At 42.8% G+C, this 25,834-nt stretch overlaps 1 long non-coding RNA gene across 1 annotated transcript in view; it reads left to right on the top strand.

Moving 5' to 3' along the window:
• Window positions 1-23,912, top strand: part of LOC149439256 (uncharacterized) — a 90,464-nt gene extending 66,552 nt beyond the window's left edge. The window contains exons 2-4 of the long non-coding RNA XR_016307844.1: window positions 19,361-19,440; window positions 21,803-21,883; window positions 23,677-23,912. This is a non-coding gene — a long non-coding RNA (uncharacterized LOC149439256). The remainder of the gene's footprint in view (window positions 1-19,360; window positions 19,441-21,802; window positions 21,884-23,676) is intronic.
• Window positions 23,913-25,834: the final 1,922 nt, after the last annotated feature.

Raw genomic sequence — 25,834 nt, 5'->3', positions numbered from 1 at the left:
TATCGCAAAACATGAGTGGGACCTTTGGCTAGAGTGATCGTTCGTCTTCTCCGGTGAAGTGAATGAAATACAAAAAAAAAATTTTTTTAATAATAAAATGGCAGCGGTGATGCTGGTTGGTCCTCAACTTGACTCGGCGTCTTTAGATGGACACTTCTGATGACGATCCTGGTCTTGTGATGAGGCCGGCCTGGCCTGGCACATCCACCTTGGGGTCCATGGGTCCTCCGCACGACAGGTCTCTTAGACGGTCTCCTAGGCGGGTCTTTTCCTCTGGACTGGCCCTTGGTGGCCTGGGACATCAGGTTATCGTCTCCAGATCGATCTCTGGCATCTGGTCTTTCCCACAGGACATTATAGCTTCCTTCTAGGGTCTGGTCATTGACACCTCCGATCGCCGGTCTAGTCATCGTCTGGGCCTTCCTTTCTAAATTATTAAAAATTAACAGTTTAAGTATTGGATATGTACAAACTTATATTACTGGATCCTGTAAGGGAAAAGATGAATTATATATGTTCAAAGGAAATTTAATAATGATCTCAATATCTCCAGATAGGAACTGGTGGGTTAGTCTTCCAACAACTGCAATTGAGACTTTGGATGGCAAGCACGTAATTGGTTGATGTGCACCCATCTATCACTGATTTCACCATACCGGGTAACCTGCAATTTATATGCGACCGGAGAGATTTTATCAATGATAGAGAACGGACCTTTCCAAGACGGAAGGAATTTCCGTTCCTTGATCTGGTCTCTTGCAAAGTTGTATAGGTAGACTTTGTCACCAATCTCATATTCCTTCTTGGAGGTTTTGAGATCATAGTATGTCTTCGCACTAGTTGCAGCTCTTTCCAAATTTCGCTGGGCAAAGGCAAAAGCATATTGCAGGTGTTTACGTAAATCCTCTATGTACTGGTGTGTGGTGGTAGCATTGATCAAATTCTGATCTGTAGTGCGATACAATAAGTGCTGGGGCAGTACCATCCGTCTACCTGTCATCAGTTCAAAAGATGACATTTTTGTAACTGTATTCGGAGTAGCCCTCAACGCCATCAGGACCAGCGGGAGTTTGACATCCCAATCTTTGTCTGTTTCCTTAACAAATTTCTTAAGGACGTTAACGATGGTCTGATTGTATCGTTCTACACCACCACTAGAGGCTGGCCGATAGGCGATATGCAATTTCCTTTTAACCCCCAAAATTTTCCACAATTTGGCCATCACTTCGCTAGTGAAGTGCGATCCTCTATCAGACTCTATCCTCTGTGGTAGACCAAAACGTGAAAATACATGATTTATTAGCAATGCAGCACGTCTCGGAGCTATTATTTGGTGCTGGTATACATTCGACATACTTGGTGAATAAACATGTAACTGTTAACATATACCGATTTCCTCGTGAAGATTTTGTTACGGGCCCAATAAAATCCATTTGAAGGTCTGACCAAGGCATACATATCCCCCTTTTCTGGAGAGGTGCTCTGTGAGTTGGCTTGGTAGGTTGAAATTGGGGACATATTAGGCAACCTTGGCAGTACTCCTTCACATCACGTAACATATGAGGCCAGTAGGCATAATCCCGCAGGATCTCATACGTGATCTTCTCTCCACGATGACCGGAAGTGGGAGCATCATGGGCATGCTGTAGCATTAAACCTCTAAATTTAAGTGGGACGACCCATTGTTGTACGCCACCCTTTGAGGTTCGTATCAACAATCCCTGGTATAAAGAGAATTGGGATTTGGATTTCATTAAGATACGTAAATCCTCCTTCCCACTACATACTTCCTTATTTATGGGATTTTGGTTGGGATCTTCTATATGACTATAAAACAAGCCAATTATTGGGTCTTCTTTTTGGGCAGTAATTAAATCCTCACTAGGAGAATCGTGACTCCACTGTATTGCATTTGGATCACCAGCTGTTCAAGCCTGTTGCCTGGTGACAGCTTCAACCTGTACGGTACCTAAAAATTGATCAATGTCTAACAGTTCACCGGTGATTGCCCCTTCCTTGGCTAGAGAATCGGCCAGATCGTTCCCTTCTTTCTCGGCACCTAGAACCTTGGAGTGGCCTTTGGTCTTCTTGAAGTGCAGGGTGATATCATTGGACCTTACCAGTTCATCGATGTGACAAAAGAGCTTACCATGTTTCACGGGTTTGTGATTACTCTTGTTCATGTTGTTTCGCTTCCACCTAGGGAAATACTCCACAAAACTATTCCTGACATAATTGGAATCGGTTATGATGGCACACTCTTTAATGTTGAACTCTATAGCCATCTCAACTGCTCTAAGAATTGCAGTAAGTTCAGCAACCTGACTGCTTTTTGGTCCAAGTTTGTATCCCACAGAAATTGGGGTGACACCTTGGGTCCAAACGATTCCAATACCTGCCACTAGTTGGAGCTGTTCCCCATCCTTGTGATGAAAAGCACAACCATCCACATATACACACGGCAGCTGTTTACAGTATTCTTCATCGTAAACCTTGTAGGGAGAGAACAGTTGTTCTTCCAGAAAGTCAGTGTCCGGGGCCTCCATAGCAGGCGTAGTTGCGGAACAATCATGGAGCTCGGCTAGGCCCTGGGCTACTGGACTTTCCTTGTTCTGTTTGTACCGAATTTCAAGAGGCCACCCTTGCAAAGACAAAGTCCAAGCAGTGATGCGGCTATTAGACACATTTCCTCCCTTGATACGTTCACTCTTTAAATACTGTAAAGGCTGGTGTGCCGTTTCAACAATGATTCTCTCTCCCTGAATGTAACTGCGGAAATTCTGTAATGCCCACACGGTGGACAATAGAGCTTTTTCACAGTCACTGAACTTTACTTCAACCGGGGACAAAGTTTTACTGGCGTAGGCAATCACCTTACTGACATCATCACGTTTTCTGGTAAAGAACGGAACTCATACTTACCTGCGTAAACCCTGTCTCTAGATAGAAATTTTTACCCCCTTCGGGATATCCTAGACACGGCGCTTGTGTGAGACGTTCCTTTAATTCCTTCATGGCGTCTTCCTGTTTCTTACCCCACGACCATTCGACATCCTTCTTCAGTAGGTGAAGCAACGGCTTGCTTATCTCGGCGTAGTTATCAATAAACTTGCGCGAGTAGTTTACCATACCTAGGAATGATCTCAATTCTTTAAGGTTAGTAGGGACTTTACAGTTCAGAACCGCCTCAACTTTCTTCTTTTGTGGGTTCAAACCTTCAGCAGTAACTTCATGGCCTAGGAAGTTTACCTTCGTGCGACACCACTGGGCTTTTTGTAAGGACAGTTTAACTCCTGCTGCTTTCAATTGGCCCAGGACATGCCGAAGTTCTGTAATGTGTTTGGCCATATCAGTACTTTTGATCAGGATATCGTCCACATATGCCAACGTCCCCCTTTCGAAGGCGTCTAGCATGGCCTTGTGCATGAACACAGCAAATTCATGTCCGGAATTTATGAATCCGAAAGGCATTCTCACCCAACAATATTGTCGATTCCCAAAACTGAAAGCCAGTTTGTATTGGTCTTCCTCACTCACCTTTATGGTCCAATACCCCTGTGCACAATCCAAGGCTGTGAAAACCTGGGATCCTTGGAGCTGGGCTAGACACTGGTCTATGTATGGGACAGGCCATCCTGACATGTACACACGTTTGTTCAGCTGACGGAGGTCAGCGCACAAACGCCATTGTCCATTGGGTTTTAAAATACCCAGGATCGGGTGGTTGTAGGAGCTGTGGATGGGCCTAATTATACCCCTTTCATGTAACTTCCTGATAATCTCAGCTAGAGATTCATAGGAAGCTAATGGTAACCTATACTGTCTTACGAATACTGGTGGGGCATCTGGATCGGTTTGGATCCTAGCGATGTGTAGGTCAGTAGTCCCACAATCGTAAGAATCCTTGGCAAAGATCTCTTGGAATTCAAGGAGAAGCTCTCGGAGCAATTGTCGGTCAAGATCACTGGCACACGAGTCGGCGAGGGCCACCATCTCTTCCACTAACTCCTTGAATCCAGGAAAGCTTTCCGGCTGACCTATCTCATATGCCTCTTCAAGTTTTGTGGTGAGGTCATTGGGTATGTGATGTGTGTGTGTGTTCTCCTGCCATCCAGGTTCTTTGGGGTACTCTTGTTCTTTGATTGGGTGATCAAAGACAATTGATGTCTCTTCGATTCGACAGGTGCCATCTTTAGAATCGAATGGATAAATGGACTCTATGGTGAAAATACCCTCTGGTAATGAATGGAATGTTTGTTCAATTAATTGTTCCTCCGACAAATATTCATCGGGGATGAGTCCAATCACCTGGTTAGTGACCCCAAAGGTGTAATATTCAGTCTCTACCGCTAGACCAATAAGGGTCTCTTTGGGTAAGACGATGTCCTGATTAGACAGATTATGTATGTAAATGTACATCGGGGATTGATGTGTGTTGACTAGGGGCGTGTGTGTAATGTTCAGTCCCTCCCCCTGCATTCTATGGGAGAGGCATACTAATGCATCTGACCCCTTCAGTCTATGTCCCTTTTTAACTTGGATGGGGAGTATGAAATTATTTATGCCCTTAGGGATTGTAATCTTCTGGGCTACCTGGACTTCAACAGCATAAGGCATCTGTTGCTGGGATTTTAAAGCTAAGTCCAGATTTTGGTATTTTTCGGGGTCCCCCTTTAGTCGACTCCATAAACAGTCATTAATTAGGTCGACTTGCATTGCAAATCGATGTAACACATCGTTGCCAAAATAAATTTTAGTTTGGGGATTATCCAAGACTAGGAACACATGGGTGGCTGTTTTGTTTCCTACAGTGACGTTTAAGAGACACCTAGCCATTGAATTGTGATCATCAGAGTCATCAAGGGAGTCTGAAATCCAATGACGCTGAGGTGTGGAGAAACGGATCATTTCCATTTCGGTCAGGTGTTTTATCAGCCCATGGCTTACAAAGCTGTGTTCCTGTCTCAAATCTAGTTTGGCATATTTTGACCTATTAAGACCATTTATCCGGATGGGGATAAACAAGTCGCTGTTAACCCTTTCAATACCTGTCAAGAATTGGGTGTGATCTCCCCCTTTTCTTGGTTTATCCTCCTGATGAAAAGATATCGTAAGGATGTCATCTTGGAGGGAAATATCTTTTATTTTATCTTGGGGAATTCTAAAAATGTGTTCCTCATCTCTTCTGATATGGTTATAGTCATCAGGTTTGATAACCGTTACATCAGGAAGTTGGCTGTTCCTGAAATGGATTTCTAATGATCCAGGCCTTTCTTCCACCAGGTGGCAGTGTTGTCGGGAATGGGGAGTTTTAAGTTTCCCATATTTAATCGGGGTATTTACCTGTGACCACAGTACTTGGTTCACACAGTCAACTATTGTGTTCAGCCTTTTTAGGAAGTCCATCCCAATTATCATGTGGTGCTGGGAGATGCTAGCAATGATGATGGGGTGTCTCAGTTCCTTATTACCCAGTTTCAGTTTAAGCCAGGCGGTACCCATGACTTGTAAAGGGTCTCCACCTACACCAATTAATGAGCTGCCAAAGCTTTTAAGTCTCGGCTTGGTGGGCATGACATTCGCCACTTTATCAAAATGTTCCTGTGACATGATGGTTGCTTGGGATCCAGTGTCTATTAGGCCGACAATAGAAAGATCACTGGCATCCTGCACCTGCACCGTGGCATAATATCTCCCATCAGATTCAGTCAGCTCACACATGAAATTGGTGTGGTTGAAGATCTGTGGGCCCTTCAATGACATATGACTGGCTCTTATCTCACCGCAAGTGGTGGACACATCACCCTTATCCTCCCTGGTGGGATTCTTGGACTGTCTCAAGACAGAAGCACAACTAGAAGTTGATGCTCCGTCTGGCTTGTCAATCCCGACGACTTCCGATGCCGCGACTATATTAGGGGCAATAGATGGACACTGAAAAACAGGAGAATCGTTAATACCCAACAACTGGTCCCCCTTTGCCTGAGAACTAGCTTCTCCATTAGTAGGCGTGTCAGGGACGGGGCACACATCTCCTGTCATTTGACTCAGTGTCCTCCCCTGTTGGTTTAAGGCTTGGTTGCCTGTTAATTCTGTGACCCTTGGTTGGTCACAGGGGCTGCTCCTAAAAAAGGATTGGATGAAAATTGAGTGACAAGCCTGTCCATTTGTTCAGCCATTTTGCTGACCTGTGCTTCTATTTGTCCAATACGCTCAGAGGAGTCATTCTGTTGATTCTCCCTTTTCCTATACTTGCGCTTGTATTTTGGACGAGACTGGTAATGAGACTCAGAGTCAGAACTACTGCTCTGGTCCCGACGCCATTGTTCTCTCTGAGGCTTTGGGGTCTCCCTGTCATTAAGGGGAGCCTGGGGTACCGTATCCCCCCTTTGAGCTTGAGGGTGTTCTTGGCGTGGAGGAAATCTTTGGAAGTCAGAGTTCTTATTAAAATTGGGATTCTTATTGTAATTATGGTTCCTGTTGAAATTGGGGTTCCCATAAAAATTCCCATGTTGGTTTTGGCGAGGATAATAGAACCTCCGAGGATACCATTGACTCCTTTGATTCTCATCACTGTACTGACCCTTACCATACTTTTTATTCTTCTCACTTCCACTACCGTAGTTTCCTAGCTTTTGTCTATCCTTTCTCACCCACTGGTTTTGGGGTGCAAAGTTATGGACCTCCTTCACTTGCTGGGTTTGAGGTACAAATCTAAGGGAACCATTGGTTTTACCCCCACGGACTACTTCCGCATATGATTTCTTCTCTGCCTGCAAATTTGGATTTGGAGGGGAAACGGTAGTGGTTGCTATTATCTTGGGGCTATTTTTGGGTTCTCTTTTTATCCCGCCCTCACTGGACTGTTGGATCGAGAATAAATAGTCACTCTCTCTCACCAACCAATCAAGAGAGCATCCCTTTCTGTAATCCTTTGCAAGTCCCAATTTTATGTAAGCAGGTAATGCTTCATAGAATAGGGTCTTGAATTCTGGCTGGTTAGGATTGGGATCCTTTTCAGCCAGGAAATAGGCATTTCTGAGGACAGCCAGAAATTCTGCAGGGCTTTGGTGAGGACCACACTTTAAATTGTAGGCCGCAGCCTTGGCAGAGGTTACAGTTTTATAAGGCCCAAATTCCATGTGGCACTTATGTTTAACCTCTCTCCAGGACTGATTGGAATAGGCCCTCAAGGTCTCAAAGAATTGCCGGTATTTCTCTTCAAACACCCATGGCAGCAATTCTATTTTGGTGTGGTCATCTCTAATGCCCAGAATCTCTAACGTCTGTTCATATGTTTTCATGTGTTCGGTGATCTCAAGGGACCCTTTCTTAGAAAACATAGGAACAGTGTCCTTCAGGAACTTAATGACCTTTGGGGTGTCATATCTCCTGAATGACCCCTGGGATTTCCCTTCCTGCCTATATGAAACCTCATACTTTTCTTCTGAGCGCTCTGGAGTGTATCTTAAAAGCTTAGGAGGTGACCTATATTCTGACCCTGCCTCACTATCAGATACTTCGCTGTGATGCGGGTATCTCCGCTCATCAGCCTCCGGCTTGACTGGGTTGGTCCGGTTTTGGATCCCAGAATTTATTTGGGCCGTCAACCTCATAATCCTCCAGAGTTTTCTGCTCAGATTTTATCAATGTAAGTTCTGACTGGTCATGCTTATCCCCTGGGTGAACTTTAATTTTGACAGGAGATAACCTCTCTGATCTGAAGTACTCCACCTCATCTTTTAAGTCCTGATACTTCTCTTGAAGTTGTTTTAATTCCTGAAAGTTTCTTTCATACAGGTCCTGAGCACTTCGAAAGTCTCTGACCAATCTATCATAACATTTCTGGGATTCGTCTAAATGAATACCGGCATGACCAAGCTTCCCTTTCAAAGATTCAATGTCCTGATTTCTGCTTTCTAACAAGAAACTCTTCCCTTAAAGTCATGGTTCGCTGGGCAGCTCCAGCGGTCATGAACCATAACATGGGCCAAGCTTCTAGGAGAAGTCTGTCATGGCTTCTATCACTTTCTACTTTAGCAAATGCCATTAAAAACTCAACAACCTGGCCCTTTTGGTTGAACAGGTCCTCAAAGGTGCTCATAGCCTGCCTTTTCTCTTCATCCACGAATTCATTATTGCTATCCCCCAAACTTAATCTCTTGCGGAGGTAATCTATTACTTCACATTCAACATACTTCTGCCAAGCACCGACAGCTTTCCGGGCTGGCCTCGGAGTTTCCTGCTCAATGCCTTGAGCCGCCATATTTTCCTCGTTATGCTTGGAAGAGGTGGATCCGTGATTACTGGATGCCATTTTGATACAAAATATATGTTTGTCAAAGTGTACAAATATACAATCACCAGTGCGTTTTGTGTTATGGTACGATTTCTATGTCTCTCAGCAGCGCCTCCAAATTTATCCTGTGGTGGTTTATGTAAGGATATATCCTACTTATAAAGGGCGTGTCCCTTTCCCTTGGATGAAATATTACAGTGCCTCCAGCCGTTAAAATACGGCAAATATTTAGTAAACCAATAATTTGGACACCTTAATAATTTGATCACCACTTATTATTATACCTTGAATTCTTTTAGCCAATATGATTTCGTACCATACACACAAAATTTGCCTTATAATAGATAAATATAAAAATTTATTTATGTACAAAAATTATATATATATTAACACAAAACGCAAAAGACTGGTGATAAATGAATATTGATACACACAATCAAAGATATATCCTACCAATGTAAGACACAATAATAGGGTTTCTAACTAATTACATCGATATCACAATTTTTAAATGATCTGATCATTAATTAAATTTATTAACAATTAATAATTTCAAGTGTCTCAAAGGTTATATTCTCACAAGCTGTGGCCATAGGATTGCAAGAAGCTAGCCCTTGATATATTATACTCTGATTATTAATATTCAATAAATTATGAAATATGAAAAAAAAAATTATAATATGGCACCAAACAATTTTTAACAGTAAAAACAGGATCTCTCTACATATATCTCGAACTACCCAATATTGTTGTGATACACTAAGGTAATTCTATGATTCCACACAACAGAGAAAATAGGTAATGCAAAATCAAATAAACAATCTCACCGCACCCGGCATTCAGACTAGGCAACTCTCCCGTGGATTTAGCTGGCAGTGGAACGCCTTTAGACTGATGACCACAGGGGAAATTGAGATAGAGTTCAATAGTGTGGGAGAATGTAGGAAGTTATAAGGATAGAGGTTTAGAAATTTAGTAAAGTTTTAGGAAGTTTGAAAGTATGGAAGAGTAGTTATTCAGCAGAGATCTCTTCAGATGTCAGGGTCTTCTTTTGATGAGGTCTTTTCTTTTGATGAGTTTTTCTTTTGATGAGTTTTTTCTTTTGATGAGTTTTTTTTTCTTAAAGGTACAAGGGCTTTTATACCAACTAATTCATTGTTCTAAGATACCTTCCCACCAGGCTTCTTGATTGGCTAGTTGAGAAATGTGTGTACATAAGCTATTTCTCACCTGCCCGCCAGGTGGCGGTCATGTATCATAGAACAATTTGAGTATTTGAGATGACTCATACCTCGGGTGGAATCTTAAGGTAATTTCAGGGATCAAATATACGTCTTTTTCCAGATATAAGTGATCATACCTTTAATATTCTAAATAGGGACCATGGAATATAGGTGTATATTCAGTTATTCCTTCTTGAAATACCATCCTGTTTGTTTCCTGATAAGACATGTAACTAATACTAGTTTATAATACATCTTACTTTCCATCATCTCAATACTCAAGTTAGTGATATATAGTTCCCATTGCTGAATATTTGGTGGTGTGTAAAACCTATCCTTTATAACATCTCATTTATAATATGTTTTTGTAGTATATCTTTGTAGTTATATACAGTCAATTTTTAGACTTAAATGTCCTGAATTTAACTTCTTTGTTTTAGAACCACATTTTCTATGTGTAGGGAAAAACTCTCTGTTTGCCTGGCTCTTGTATTGGAGTCACGGTAAACAACTCTTAATACTTTCACCCTTGGTGGACAATAGTATATTGTGATAGTTTCAGAGGTCTGTTGGTTTATCACACTCTGCAAGGTTTGGTTAAGCTCTCAGACAATCAGTTTGGTTCCTCTATTGTCATGTCCAGACCTTGTATATGTTTACCTGCTATTGAAGTCTGAATAATGGTGTTTGACCACCTGTAGAACTTCAAAATAGTATATTGTCTCTGGGAGGAAAAAAAAAAATCCCTTCACCCACCGTCTACACCTCTCCAGCCAGATGGTCATTCGACTTTCCAACCAAGACAAATTAACCCCTTAACATCCGGCTATATTGAGCTGCTTGTCATATAATATTATGTCTTGATAAAGTCATATTTTTGAGACATAATTCAAAAGGTCCACAACATGGTACAAATACAGTAGAAATAATTCCCCTACAGCCTTAGGACAGGAATACTGAGAGGGGTATTAGGAAACCTGAGCACCTGAAGCAAAGGGGCAGAAAGGTAGATAGGCCAGGGAGACCCCATTAGGATTTCAAGAGAGAAAGTGTTTATGGAAGTGCACCCGGAAAAAGAGTAGGGAAGGTCTGATTAGAGCCCATAGCAGTGACAGTGGGGCTTGGGGAGAGACACCAAAGGAGTCATTGGGTAGAGTTCCCCTTTAGGAAAGGTATGGTCGGACCAGATTGGACCCCTGTAAATGAGAGCTGGCACAGAGGTGCCAGAAGATATAAGTTTTGTGTTCTGCCCCCTACGGGGTCAAAACAAAGGGGGGGATATGTGACAGTAGGGCGATCTGTCACCCAGGATTCTCAACGAGGCAGGTTGAGGGGCTCCAGGGTTAGTGTTGGATGCAGAGGAAAGTGGCTTTTCACTTTCCTCCTTTGTTTGTAAGGTCCATTTTGGGATCTGGAGCCTGGAGATTTTAAAGAGATCTGGGAGGGATGAAATCTCCAATCCTGGGACCAGGTGTTGGAATAGGCCAGGAGACTGATTGCACAGGTGTGTGCAGGCCTTTAGATAGAGTCAGGAGGGCTCCACCCCGGCAGATAGGAGTCAGGAGGGCTCCACTTGGAAGACAGGAGGTCACTGCCTGGAAGTCAGGTGGGCTTCACCTAGGAGAGGTGGAAGCCAAGAGCAGCAAGGGGCTGCTAGAGACTAGCTGTGTACTAGTGGCCAGCTGTGTGCAAGAGCCATAATTCTGGAAGAAGTCTGCAGGAGACAGACATCAAGCTGAGTATAAGCCAGGAGGCTGAATCGTTGTTTTGTTTGGTGGATACCCCTGCGTGGGAAGCTTTATGTTATGGGACATTTGTTTAAATAAAATTGGGCAAAAAGGCCCTTAAAGAAGCAAGTCGCTGTGTGCTTTAAATGAAAAGCTCTACCACTTTGAAGCGAGTTCCCACAATATATATATATATATATATATACACACACAGTGGAATGCCTGCTTTGGTCTCTGGAATGCCCGCTTTGTCTGTAATAAGCTCACCTCTGTCATGACCTTTTTGTCTCCTGCTCCCTTAACCTACTAGCAATTACAGAAACCTGGCTTCAAGCAGCAGATTCTGCTTCTCACACAGCACTTTCCTATGGAGGCCTCCTCTGGACCCACTCACCCAGACCCAGTGGTCGGAAGGGAGGTGGGGTTGCTTTGCTTCTATCCCCACTGAGCAACTTTAAAATCCTCCCTAACCCTCCCTCTCTATCCTTCTCTTCTTTTGAGACTCACTGCATTCGGCTCTTTTCTCCCATTTCTCTGAGGATTGCAGTGATCTATCGGCCTCCTGGACCGGTTTCTTGCTTTCTTGATGATTTCTCCACCTGGCTACCCTACTTTCTCTCCTCTAAACTACCCACTATCATTCTTGGAGATTTTAACATCCTCATTAATGTGAACAACCCGGATACATCCCAACTCTTCAACCTAACCATCTTTTTGCCTTAACGCAATGGACACAGTCCTCCACTCACTCTGATGGGAATACATTAGACCTTGTTTTTGCCCATCTTTGCACTCCCTACAACCTCAAAAACACCCCCTTTCCTCTGATCACAATCTCATCACCTTCACAGTGTCCTCATCTTCAAACACTTATCCCTCCAAGCAGCAAACAATTACCTGCAGAAACCTTCACAACTTGAACCCTGCTCCTTTCCATTCTGCAACTGACCGCCTCTATGACAGAATCTCTCCCCTGTCCTGCTCTGACCTGGCCACTGCTGTCTACAACGGTTCGCTTTCATCCACATTAGACTCACTTGCTCCTCAAACACGAAGCATCAGGCCCCGACCGTTACAACCTTGGCAGACTGATGACACCAGAAATCTAAAATGACATAGTCGTGCGCTGGAGCGATTGTGGCGTATAACCAAATCTCACCAAGCATTCACCCGATATAAATCTGCTTTCTTAACATACAATTCCTCCCTCCATGCTGCCAAACAAGCCTACTTTGTCACTCTCATCAATAGCTTGTCATCCAGTCCTCGTCGTCTCTTCTCCACTTTTAACTCTCTACTTTCTCCACCTCCACCCAGTACCTCACTGTAAGGGACCACCTGACAGCACCTCTAGCAACCCACTGGTCGGGCTTCCCCAGAGCGCGGAGTCTAAGTTCCGGAGCACTTGTTCACCAGAGCCCCTGATGGTGGGGATGGACTTGGAGCGCTCCGAGACGAGGTCGCGACTACTGGATATACCCACCAGTGATAGAGGAGTCTGCCAGGGGCTCCCGCAGGGTGAGAGTCTGATGTGAGGGGACCAGGGGGTCCTAGAGGGATGGATGAGCGAAAGCTAAGTCAAACAAGCCGAGTCGGTAGCTGGGGGGTCGGTGCGGTACAAAACAGTAGGCAAAGAATGGTCGGGTCACACGCCAAGTCAATAACAGGTGATCAGATCTAAAGGGGAACATCAAGGAGCGAAGTCAGGCAAGCCAGGGGGTCAGGATAGGAGAAGGCAGCAAGGTCAGACAATCCGGATCAATAGTACTCACAACACAGGTATCAGATAACAGGAATTGCAGAAAGACCATTCGGCAACAAGTGTCTGTGCAGGGCTGGTTAAAGTAGCCCGCCCTGCACCTGACAGGCGCAGCCTAGGTCCTAGTGCCTGCCCAGCACTGTCATAAATGACGGGTGCGCCTGGGTCCTAGTGCCCTGCTGCCTGCATGTCTTGACAGACACCTATGCATGTGCAGACCCATGCGTCGCGATGGTCCCTGACACTCACTCACTGCTTACGAGATTGCAAATCATTTAAAATATAAGATTGATGCAACTCTCCGCTACACAGACATCCATCCCACTTAGCATACCTTTTATACTAAACCTCTGTCAACACTTTCCTCTTTTGACCTTGCTACTACTGAACTAAGGTTTTCTCAGAAGCCCGTCTCACTACCTGCCCCCCGGATCTTGTCCCTTCACAACTACTACGGTCACCCTTCTTCTATCCTATGCTTCCTCACTCGCATCCTCAATCTCTCCCTCTCTAACGGTGCCTTCCCTCCCCTCTAAAGCATGCACACATCACTCCCATCTTTAAAAAGCCCTCCCTGGACCCCACCAACCTGAACAACTTAAGACCCATCTCTCTGCTCCCGTTTTACCTCGAAACTCTTAGAACGCTTAGTCTACAACCGCCTGAGCTCCCACCTCAACGACAACAACCTTCTTGACCCTTTACAGTCTGGCTTTCGCTCACTACACTCAACTGAAACTGCCCTACGAAAACTCATTAATGATCTACTGACTGCTAAAACCAATGGTCACTACTCCGTACTTTTACTACTTGACCTCTGCGGCTTTTTATACTGTTGACCATCCCCTCCTCCTCAAATAACTCCACACTCTTGGCCTGCGAGACTCTACTCTCTCCTGGTTCTCCTCCTACCTATCGCAGCACTCCTTCAGCAGTACCTATAACTCTGGCTCCTTCTCTCCACTCCTTCTTTCTGTAGGGGTCCCTCAAGGTTCTGTCCTTGGACCCCTACTCTTCTCCATCTACACCTCCTCCCTTGGTCACTTGATAAACTCCCACGGCTTTAAGTACCATCACTATGCTCATGACACGCAAATCTATCTTTCTACTCCTCACCTCACCCCTTCAGTCTCCTCTCACATTACTAACCTACTAAGCGACATATCGGCATGGATGTCACTCCACTTCCTCAAACTCAGTCTTTGAAAAACTGAGTTCCTAGTATTCCCTCCAGCCCATGCCCCCTCCCCCGACTTTTCCATTAAGATCAATAACATAACCATCAGTCCCTCCCCTCATGCCAAGGTACTAGGTGTAATCCTAGACTCCCATCTGTCCTTTCAGCCTCAAATCCAATCGCTGTCCAAATCTTGTAGACTTCACCTCTGCAACATCTCCAAGATACACCCGTTCTTAACCTCGGACACCACTAAGCAACTTATTCACTCCCTTGTTATATCTTGCGTTGGCTATTGTAACTCCCTCCTCATTGGCCTACCTCGTTGCAGGCTATCCCCTCTTCATTCTATCATGAATGCTGCTGCCAGACTCATCCACCTTACTAACTGTTCCATATCTGCCATCCCTCTCTGCCAATCCCTCCACTGGCCTCCACTCAGTGTTCTCCACCCCTCTCTGCCGATCCCTCCACTGGCCTCCACTCAGTGTCCTCCATCCCTCTCTGCCAATCCCTCCACTGGCTTTCCATTGCCCAATGGATAAAATTCAAAACATTAACAATAACATATAAAGCCATTTATAACTCTATCCCAAATTACATCACCAATCTTGTTTCCAAATATCACCCAAACTGTATGTCACAGCTGCCCCCCCTCTCAGCCCCTTGCTCTGTCCCTGCTCTCTCTGCCATCTCTCATCCGTGCCCCTCCCCCCTCCTGCAAAGATGAAAGGCATTCCTAAGGCAAGGGAGCCCCCCCGGTTGCCTAGGTGACTAGGGGGGTCCGACCAGTTTTAAGAAGCTGAGGCCATGCTCCCGAGGTATTCACCACTGTGTAGCTGATGGAAGGGGCCTGGGCTATGGCTGGGACCGTTTCCTGCCCAGGCTCAGCAGAGACCCAAGGCTGCCTAGGACTCCCCTTCTCCCAGAGCTAGGGAAGACTGTCTGCTAGACTCCAGGGATCCGTGAGTACATGCTCTCTGCCTGCTTCACTTGAACTGTTCTTGTGCTGACCTCACACCAGCCCCCCCTGTTGGATTACTTATTACAGAGACTCACACCAAACTCCCTGTTGGATTACTTGCTACAAAGACTCTCCCTTGGCTCTCGGTGTTGGACTTTAAGTGTGTTGGTCCTTCCGTGTCGCCCTGTATTGGCGTATTCACCCTCCCTGCGAACTCCCCTATTTGGTGACTGTCATCTGTTTGCCTCAATAAAGCTTTGTGTGTTTGCCATCTACTCTGTGTGTTCTGTCCTGCCTACACTCCGTCACACTGTACTCTCCGCTCCTCGTATGACCTCCTGCTCTCTAGCTCCCTTGTCTCCTCTTCCCATGCTCGTCTCCAGAGCATCCCCCATCCTCTGGAACTCTCTACCCCAATCTATCAGACTATCACCTACTCTGCTCATCTCTTCAAGGAAGCCTATCCTGCCCTCAGCTAATAATGGAATCTTCTACTCCTCCTACCAATCTATCCCCCACAGTTACTACCTTTTGTACCACTAGCTCCTCCCTCCTAGATTGTAAGGGCCCTCCTATCCCTCTTGCATTGAACTGTATCGTTGCTGTATTGTCTTCCTTTATACTGTAAAGCACTGGGCAAACTATTGGCGCTATATAAATCCTGTATAATATATATATATATATATATATATATCTATAGTGGGGATCGAAAGTTTGGGCACCCCAGCTAAAAATTTGTATTAATGTGCATAAAGAAGCCAAGGAAAGATGGAAAAATCTCCAAAAGGCATCAAATTACAGATTAGACATTCTTATAATATGTCAACAAAAGTTAGATTTTATTTCCATCATTTACACTTTCAAAATAACAAAACAAAAAAATGGCGTCTGCAAAAGTTTGGGCACCCTACAGAGTTAATATCTTGTACTGCCCCCTTTGGCAAGTATCACAGCTTGTAAACGCTTTTTGTAGCCAGCCAAGAGTCTTTCAATTCTTGTTTGAGGTATCTTTGCCCATTCTTCCTTACAAAAGTCTTCCAATTCTTTGAGATTTCTGGGCTGTCTGTCACGCCAGTTTAGGTCTCTTTTAAGGTCTATCCATAGATTTTCAATTATGTTGAGGTCAGGAGATTGTGAAGGCCATGGCAAACCGTTCAGTTTACGCCTCTTGATGTAATCCCCTGTGGATTTCGAGGTGTGTTTAGGATCATTATCCATTTGTAGAAGCCATCCTCTCTTTAACTTCAGCTTTTTCACAGATGGCATCAAGTTACCATCCAAAATTTGCAGAAATTTTATTGAATCCATTTTTCCTTCTACTCGTGAGATGTTCCCTGTGCCACTGGCTGCAACACAACCCCAAAGCATGATTGATCCAACCCCATGCTTAACAGTTGGACAGAGGTTCTTTTCATTAAATTCTGTGCCCCTTCTTCTCCAAACGTACCTTTGCTCATTCCGGCCAAAAAGTTCAATTTTAACCTCATCGGTCCACAGAACTTATTTCCAAAATGCATCAGGCTTGTCTATATGTTCATTTGCAAAGTTAAAACGATGATTTTTGTGGTGAGGACGTAGAAGAGGTTTTCTTCTGATGACTCTTCCATGAAGACCATATTTGTACAAGTATCTCTTTATAGTGGAATCGTGTACCACAACTCCAGTGTCTGCCAGATCTTTCTGGAGGGATCGTGCAGTCAAACGCGGGTTTTGAATTGTTTTTCTCACAATCCTGCGAGCTGTTCTGTCTGACATTTTTCTTGGTCTTCCAGATCTTGCTTTAACTTCCACTGTTCCTGATGACTGCCATTTCTTAATTACATTCCGAACAGAGGATATTGACATCTGAAAACGCTTTGCTATCTTCTTATAGCCTTCTCCAGCTTTGTGAGCGTCAACTATTTTCAGTTTCAGTTTTCTAGACAACTGCTTAGAAGAACCCATGGTGCTGATTGTTGGGGCAAGATCAGATGAGTCTGGGCATTTAAAACCTTTGAGATTGACATCACCTGGTCTTCCCAGACGATGATTGAGAACAATCCATGACACTGGCATGTCTCAGCTTTGCAAAGGGGGCAGTGCATGCTATAAATTGTGCAGGGTGCCCAAACTTTTGCAGACGCCATTTTTTGGTTTTCTGTTATTTTGAAAGTGTAAATGATGGAAAAAAAATCTAACTTTTGTTGACATATTATAAGAATGTCTAATCTGTAATTTGATGCCTTTTGGAGATTTTTCCATCTTTCCTTGGCTTCTTTACGCAAATTAATACAAATTTTTAGCTGGGGTGCCCAAACTTTCGATCCCCACTGTGTGTGTATATGTATATGTATGTGTGTGTGTGTGTGTGTATATATATATATATATATATATATATTTTTTTTTTTTTTTTTTGGCCATTTGTTGTGGCCAATGGTGGTTTATTACTTTGAGCAATTTTTCTGGCCAATTGTTGCTTATTACTTTGGCCACAACAACTGGCCAACGCAAAAAGCAACAATTCTCCACAACAATTGGTGAAAAAAAAAAGTGAAAAACAATTGGCCACAGCAATTAAAAACAACTGGCCACAATAGGCAAAATAATATTTTTTTAAAAAGGCATCAAAGAGCAGTATACAAGACATGGCCACAAAAACTGGCCAAAGTAGAAAACAATAATTGACCAGAACAGAACAACATAGTATCTCTACTCATTCACGAAAAATGTCAAAAGTAAATAAAAACACACCCCTGAGCTAAATACATCATCAATCACGGTAAACGTTGACCACTGATCCACACAAAAAACCTCCGTCCACTGCTTACCACAACTACTCCTTTTGCTTGATACTCATCAAACGACAGTGCAGCTTTTTATGCTGCTAAGTAAAATAAGGGGTGGGGTCAGCCAATGACATCACTGCCACATCAAATTGGCTATGGTAGATGTATGTGTATAGTGGCAGCATGGTATTAAAGCTCACTATCATTCTACCACATATATGTGTACAGTTAGCATAAAATGGTTAAACTTCTGAAAGCTGGGCAAAATATAAATTAACATGGAAAACAAAAATAGCTTGGCACTGGGTCCCATCCTGTCTTTTTTTTTTTTTTTCTCTCCCAACTCCCTGGCTGGATTCTAGAGTGGATTCAAATGTGCTGGGCTAATGGTAGGAGAATAGATGGGGTACTGGGGGGGGGGGTTAGACATGGCATTCCCCATTGGAGCAAGCTGTAGGGTGGCCTGAAAGTGGTGTGAGATTCAGCAGCAGATATCAATGGACTCTTGTTTCTTCTTACCTGACTTTTTAGTTTCCTCCATCTTCTGTGGGTGCTAGCTCTTCTTCTTTCTCTTCTTTCCTTGGCTGGACTCTGGAGTAGATTCAAATATGGTGGGCTAATGGTAGGAGAATAGATGGGGTACTTGGGGGGTTAGTCATGTCAGTCCCCATTGGAGAAAGCTGTAGGGTGGTCTGAAAGAGGTGTGAGATACAGCAGCAAATATCACTGGACTCTTGTTTCTTCTTACCTATTTAGTTTCCTCCATCTCATGTCCATCTTCTGTGGGTGCTAGCTCATCTTTCTCTTCTCTCCTTGGCTGGACTCTAGAGTAGATTCAAATATGGTAGGTGAATAGATGGGGTACTGGGGGGATTCAGTCAAACCAGTCCCCATTGGCTGAAGCAGCGGAGCGGGACGCAGTTCAGCTGTAATCCTATGTCACTCCTAATACTAGGCAGGCCTGGGGATGGGCTGCTGGGATATTTGTTTTGAGTGATGTCACTTGAGGCTAATAGACTTCTAATTGGTGTCCTGAGCACCGCCACTGCTGGTAACAGAACTTGGGAAATTTTTTATCCAAAGACAACGTCCAGAAAGTGGGTTCTATCCCTGGTGGGTTCTATGTTTGGTCACTCAATTTTAAGTGAAACTTACTGGACATTTAGGTAGAGTAAAAAATTACCAAAAAATGCTATATAAGTAAAATAAAAAACATTTGGGCTAGAACTCCACTTAAAGCAATTTCATATTAAAACTGTCTAAATAGAAAATCAGGCGATACAGTATATGGAATGCCTATTGGATTCTGATATGTGTCCCACCTGGAGGCTAGGAGGTAAATATTTTAATAAATACATGTGATATCAGATATGTGTTCCTGAGAAAGATTTTAAGCTTTAATAAAAAATTCTGTGTGCTCAACTTGTTTGTCTCCTATTATATAAGCCAACCCCGTTCTCCATAGAGTAGACCTTTCACTGAAGACTTCCAGCTGTCTACATTCTCAGCATCAACTGAACCACCAGGTAAGTATATGCTGGAATATCTTTCTTATATCACTAAATCTATTATAATTGTTAAGGAAAGAATCCTCGGTATTCAGCTTTCAGGTCAATTTTAGATGTCTCCAGTTTTATTTTGATTCTAAATGATGGACTGGTTCCTTATATCATTTTTCTCATACTGGTTTATTTCGAATGTGAAAATTCAAATTGATTCACAAAATTCAAAACAGAAAATACTAAAATTGGCCCACCTAGAATTACACCGGCTATCGTACGTATTTCACAATCTCAATTGTCAGCTTATTTAAAACATTATGATGCGGATCAGACTAAGTTTTTTTGTGTTCTGAAATACAGAAGTGGTGGCAGACCAAAACCGGATAAAAAAAAGTCCAACACAATTTTAATTGTTGGTAAATAGGTTGCATAAAAACAGATAACATGTTTCGGGGCAACAACACTCCGCCTTCATCAGGGTTCAACAAAGGATAAACCTTGGATGGACACCAATATTGGATGGACTGTTGCTGAGAACATTGTTACTCCAAAAGGAGAGTCTAATACAGGTTCCAATATAAATCTCTGAGGTCACTGTATTCTTTGAGTCCATCGAAGGTTTACTATGTCTAGAGCCCGGATGAATGGGGAGGTGGTGTTCTCCCCAACACATGTTAGATATTTTTACATGACTTATTCACTAACAATTAAATTTTTCCTTAGACTTATTCATCTGTTGTTGGCCTAATGCTTCTTTCTGTATTTCTATGCTTTGAGCTACTGTTGGGTCTCTTTGGAAGCTGCCTTACCAGAGATATGCTGGAATATCTTTATTATATTATTAATCCAAATATAATTTATAAGGAAAGAATTCTTGGTATTCAGCCTTCAGGTCAATTTTAGATGACTCCTCTGTTTTATTTTTATTCTAAATGATGGACCGGTTCCTTATATAATTTTTCTCATAATGCTTTATTTTGAATGTGAAAATTCAAATTGATTCAAAACAGAAAATTCTAAAATTGGCACACCTAGAATTATTTAAAAAAAACATATTTTTAAAAGTATATTTTTTAAATATACTCTTCAGATTTTCTTTAATATATAAAAAAGTAATTTTAACATTTTTCTATGCATTTTAAAAATGTAGATTTGTATTTTTAAAGACATTACAGTATATTTGAAATGTATTTTTAAAAATAATTTTCATATATTTTGTAATAAAAATGCATTTCTATCTCTATATATATATATATATATATATATATATATATATATATATTTATTGAATATGGCCAAATTTGTAGCATATAAAATATATGTCAATATATTTGGGAAGGATATTTTTTAAAATATATTTCAAATATATTTTTCTTCCATGTAGGATAGTACAGTATAAAGCCAGCATTCAAGCTATATTACGCGTAATAATCCATTTTCACGTAATCTCAATAGTCTCATTGTCCTTCTCTCCATACCTGGAACAAATTACAGATTCAGAATACTTTATTAATTCCAAAGGGAAATTATTTAATCTCACAGACCATTGTCTGGGGGTTCTTCTCATTCATACAGTACAAGAAAAACCCTCTAAAAACCATTAGTTCCAACAGTAAAGCCGATAACTGTAAATGTATTTTCAATCTAACATCCTTTAGTTCTGAGTGAGGAGTAGAGTGGTTAGCCAAGGTGAGGCAAAAGACACCCCCTTTTAAAAGTCCTTGAAACCATAGACAATGGAGATTGGAACTTCAGTTCTTGTGAACCAACTCCAATGGAATCTAAGGACCTGCTGTGCTCTTCCTCTTGTGGGATTGAGGAACAAGATAGATCAGGAATCAGCTGAGTTTCAATCCATGCATGGGCAGGCTGGTACCACTGAAGTAGATCTATCCATCAACTTCCGAACAATCAGCCTGTCGGGTTTTTTCGTTTGATCACTCTGTGGGAAGGATTCCCCCATCAACACTGAATGTGTTGATGGAGCAAGCAAGTAATTTTCTTTCCTTCAACCTGTGGTTGAAGGAAAGAAAATGGGTTAATGTATGACCTGCCTTAGACTCTTGCTTTGTTCATTTTGTGGGATGGAGGAACAAGATAGATGAAGACCCCTTAATCATTGTTTTATCCATGCGGAACCAGATCCACTAGGGTGTGGAAAATGTCAAACAAATTCATGTCATTAAAAAACATTCAACCTGCCCGTAATAGGCGCCAAGTGTACAGGATCTTTTGTGATGGTTTAGAGCCAACAAACTTTGGACCTTTTATGGTATTCGAACAACCATTTTATGTGTGCTTAACATTAGGGGGCCTCGTGTTATTTTTGAGTCATATATACCATTTTGTCTTCTTTTTTCTTTCCATGAATCCAAATGATCCATAGAGCCCAAAGATGTTCACCTTGAAGAAATCCCTGTTACTCTTTTTCTTTCTTGGAACCATCACCTTATCTCTGCGAGGAAGAGTAAGTATGTAAAACTTTTTTTTAAATAAAAGTATTGACTTTTGAAGCTTAAATCTTGGCAAACAGCTAAACATATTGGTAAAATACATACTCTATATAAGTAATTTTTATGTCTGTTTATTCAGTCCTGGTATTTGCACAGCTCTGCCGAACAGCACAGGTCTCATCAATTGTCAATGATGTTGATAGTAATTGAGGGGATATCCCTTTTGGCTGGGACAGCAACAAAAAACCTAACAGAGTTTATAATCCTAGAAATACAGAAGGGTTGACAGACCAAAACCAGATAAAGTCCATCACAATTTTAATTGTTGGTAACTAGGTCGTATAAAAACAGACAACATGTTTCAGGGCAACACCACTCCCCCTTCATCAGGGATCAACAAAAGATAAACCTTGGATGGACACCAGTATTGGATGGATGAGAACATTGTTGCTCCATGATGCGCTTGCCAGAAGTGCATAGATTATACGCATTGATGAATCAGAGAGTAGTAAGGTATGCGTCTGGGACATCCGTCTCCAATTGGGCAGCTCCGCAGTAAGTGGGTGATGTCTTCTCCAGAGGTCTCCTTAGGGATCAGCGGGGTCAGCCACCTGATTACAGGAATTCCCCCTCTCTGGATATTGAAGAACTTCCCAGGTTCTGCATACTTAAAGACTCCGTATAGGAGTCATAAAAAAATTTCTCATAGCGTAATATTGCCAGGAAATTTAATTTATTAATATAGCAAGTTTCACAATAAAAGGTAATAAAAAGGTACACTGACCAGTAATATGAATGGCCGCTGGACCAGTATGTAGCTCTGGTGGTTAAAAGTCACAGCGTGTTGACTCCTTAGGCCTTTTGTGCGACTGCATGTCTTCAGAGGAATGTATACGGAGCCTTTAAGTATGCAGAACCTGGGCAGTTCTTCAATATCCAGAGAGGGAGAATTCCTGTAATCAGGTGGCTGACCCTGCTGATCCCTAAGGAAACTTCTGGAGCAGACACCACCCACTTAATACGGAGCTGCCCAATTGGAGACGGATGTCCCAGACGCATACCTTACTACTCTAATTTATCAATGCGTATAATCTAGGCACTTCTGCCAAGCGCATCATTTTATCATTTGCATGGAGCACCACTTAATAAGGATACGCTTACTGGCACGAGTCACAATACCGATTGTATATTGAATTATATTGGGACTTTATTTTTCACTGATTTATTTAGTGCTGAACTTTATTATTATTTATTTTATACTGAAGGTTTTATGTGGTTACCTGAGTGTATCAGCTGCTATCGGAGAGCGTTCACTATTGCTACTTTTTACTCTGTTACTATTTGCTGTTATCGCAATTTTATAGGGTCTCATTCCATCCCTTTTGTACTCCGCTGCTCTCCAGGTCAATATTTCAGTGCATTTGTTATGTCCTTTACTAACAGAATTGTACACCTTACTTTTTTGTATCAAGGAGCTTGTCTCTGACTCTGTCTTTGTTGTTGTGTTGCCTATAATAAAGTTCATTGTAAAAGAATAAGCTGAAGTTAGTAGCTGATTGGCTACCATGCACAACTTCACCAGATTCTGAGTGCTCCAGTTTTAGTAAATCTCCTCCACTGTGTCCACAAAATGCACATTTTTACTACCAGTGCAATACAGTTTTTTTTATATTATAATCAATGTTGTTTTATGTTATTATTATTATTACGTCCAAAAAAATACACATTTTTACTACCAGTGCAATACATTTTTTTTTACATTATAATCAATGTTGTTTTATGTAACTATAACTGTGTCTTCTTCCAGGAGAGGTGCCGATGAAGAGGAAGGGGACGTTGTAGATGAAGAAGTAAAAAGAGGTGTCTTGGACACACTCAAGAATTTTGGCATAAGTGCTCTCAAGGGTGCGGCCACGGGCTTGCTGAATTCAGTGTCTTGTAAAGTTTCTGGAACCTGTTAAGCCATGAAGTGGAAGCCATTTGATGTGGAATATCATTTAGCTAAATGCTAAATGTCTAATAAAAAAAACTAGCAATGCCATATATGCTGTGTCATGCTGTGTTTCCTTCTTCTTTGTCGCTCTTTTTACATAGTTAGTCTGGCTGAAAAAAGACAAAGGTCCATCCAGTTCAACCATAAGCTTTTATCTTCTATGATGAACCTTTTTTTTTTTTAGTTGGGGGTAAAATATTGTCCTTAGCCCACTTTCCAGGGAATGCAGGGGCGGACTGACCATTCTGGAACTCGGGCACTGCCTGAGGGCCTGAGGTCAGTAGGGGGCCCCATGAGATTCCCCTGGTACCTTCCATAGGCTTTTTTGGGTGTGGTTTGAGTGTAGGCGAGGACACAGGGGCCCCATGATCCCCTAGCGCCCGGGGGCCCCATGAGTTGTCAGTGCGCCCCTGAGGGAATGTAATCGCTTAGCAGCCCCACTGATCTGATTGATCTTCCACTTTATCCAATTAAGATGGAAGCATACAGAGTATATCAGCCAACGCTTACTCCCGGGCCAGGCTTGCAACAGTGCAGTTCAGCCTAAAAATGTATTTTGTTGTATATTTGTTAATTACACAGGCAGGGGCGGACTGACCATTTGGAAACTCGGGCACTTCCCAAGGGCCCGGGGTCAGTAGGGGGCCCCATGAAATGCCCCTGGTACCTTTTTCATAGGCTTTTTTGAGTTTGGGCAAGGACACAGGGGCCCCATGATCCCCTATTGCCCGGGGGCCCCATGAGTTGTCAGTCCACCCACCGGTCTGAACTTTGGCTGTTTAGGGTTTGGACTTTGCCCCCCCGCCCCACCCCCATTTGATGGTATTCCTACCATGGTATTTCAGCCTACCATGAACCATCAACAAAATAGAAAACCCCCAAATTCTCCTAATGTTGACATGGTTGAGGACACCATGCAGGTGTTTGTTATTTGCTGCTTGTACCTGTAGTAGGGCCCAGAAACAATAGAGCACATTTTGCTTTTCATATCCTACATAAACACATTGACGCTAAATACAAAACCTTTCTTTCCACCCAATACACACTGATAGTAATAGTCCACTGCTCTGACTGTAAAGAACCCCCTATGCAATTTAGGATGAAATATGTTTTTGGCCATGTGTCTTCTTCAGAGACCTTAACCACTTCCCGTCCGGCCCATGTATATAAATGGCTGGATGGTAGCAGTGCAGGGGAGGGCTGCTGTTCATAAATGGTCCCCTCCATTTTGGCCTGTGTACGCTCCCTGGGAGCGCTTGGCACCGCGATCCAGTGCCTGCTGTGTCCGGAGGAACAATGATCGCTGTACGAGACCTCTGTGTGAGGTCCTGATTCATGTGATCACTGATTGGCCAATCAATGATCACATGAATAGTAGTAAGCAAGATGTCACTTCTGACATCATTGCTTACTACTTGAAAAATCTGTGAATGATCACAGAGGTCACATGTGTAGCAGGAGAGATTAATCCTGTCTCATGGCTGTGATCTGCTGACTGGCCTCTTCTGTGTAACCTGACACTTGCCCTGAAACAGACAAAGCAGTGAGGGATTTCAGCCCCCCCCCCCCTTCTCCTCTCAGACTGTAAGAGAGTGAGAGAGCCAATTATAAAAGCCATTAAAGGAGCCAATGACAAGGACTCTGTCAAACAGGAAGTGCAGGTGCAAAGCATTGTGGACGATGGAGTCTTGAACAGAAACGGCCTTATAGGCTAATATGGAGATAGAATTAAAAAAGAACTACGAAAGCCATCATGCTTAGGGAGAGCAGAGGAAGGGATCCATCTGGGGGTTTCTCCTGAGGAGGGGGAGATTGCATGTGGCAGGAGAGAGATTGGACCTGGCAAAGAAGTGCTGATGGGCAGTGCACTGCATGCTTGGTGATCTGGATCAGACAAAGGAACATCCAAACTGAGAGAAGTGGTCTACAGTGCAGTCCCTACACTGACAGTGTGAAGTGCTCATGGTGAGGT

Source organism: Staurois parvus, unplaced genomic scaffold, assembly GCF_062004578.1.
Source record: "Staurois parvus isolate SC_StPar_1 unplaced genomic scaffold, SC_StPar_1.0 ptg001140l, whole genome shotgun sequence".
Classification (NCBI taxonomy): Eukaryota; Metazoa; Chordata; class Amphibia; order Anura; family Ranidae; genus Staurois; species Staurois parvus.
The sequence above is the reverse complement of the archived record's forward strand: the minus strand, read 5'-3'. Positions and strand labels throughout refer to the sequence as shown.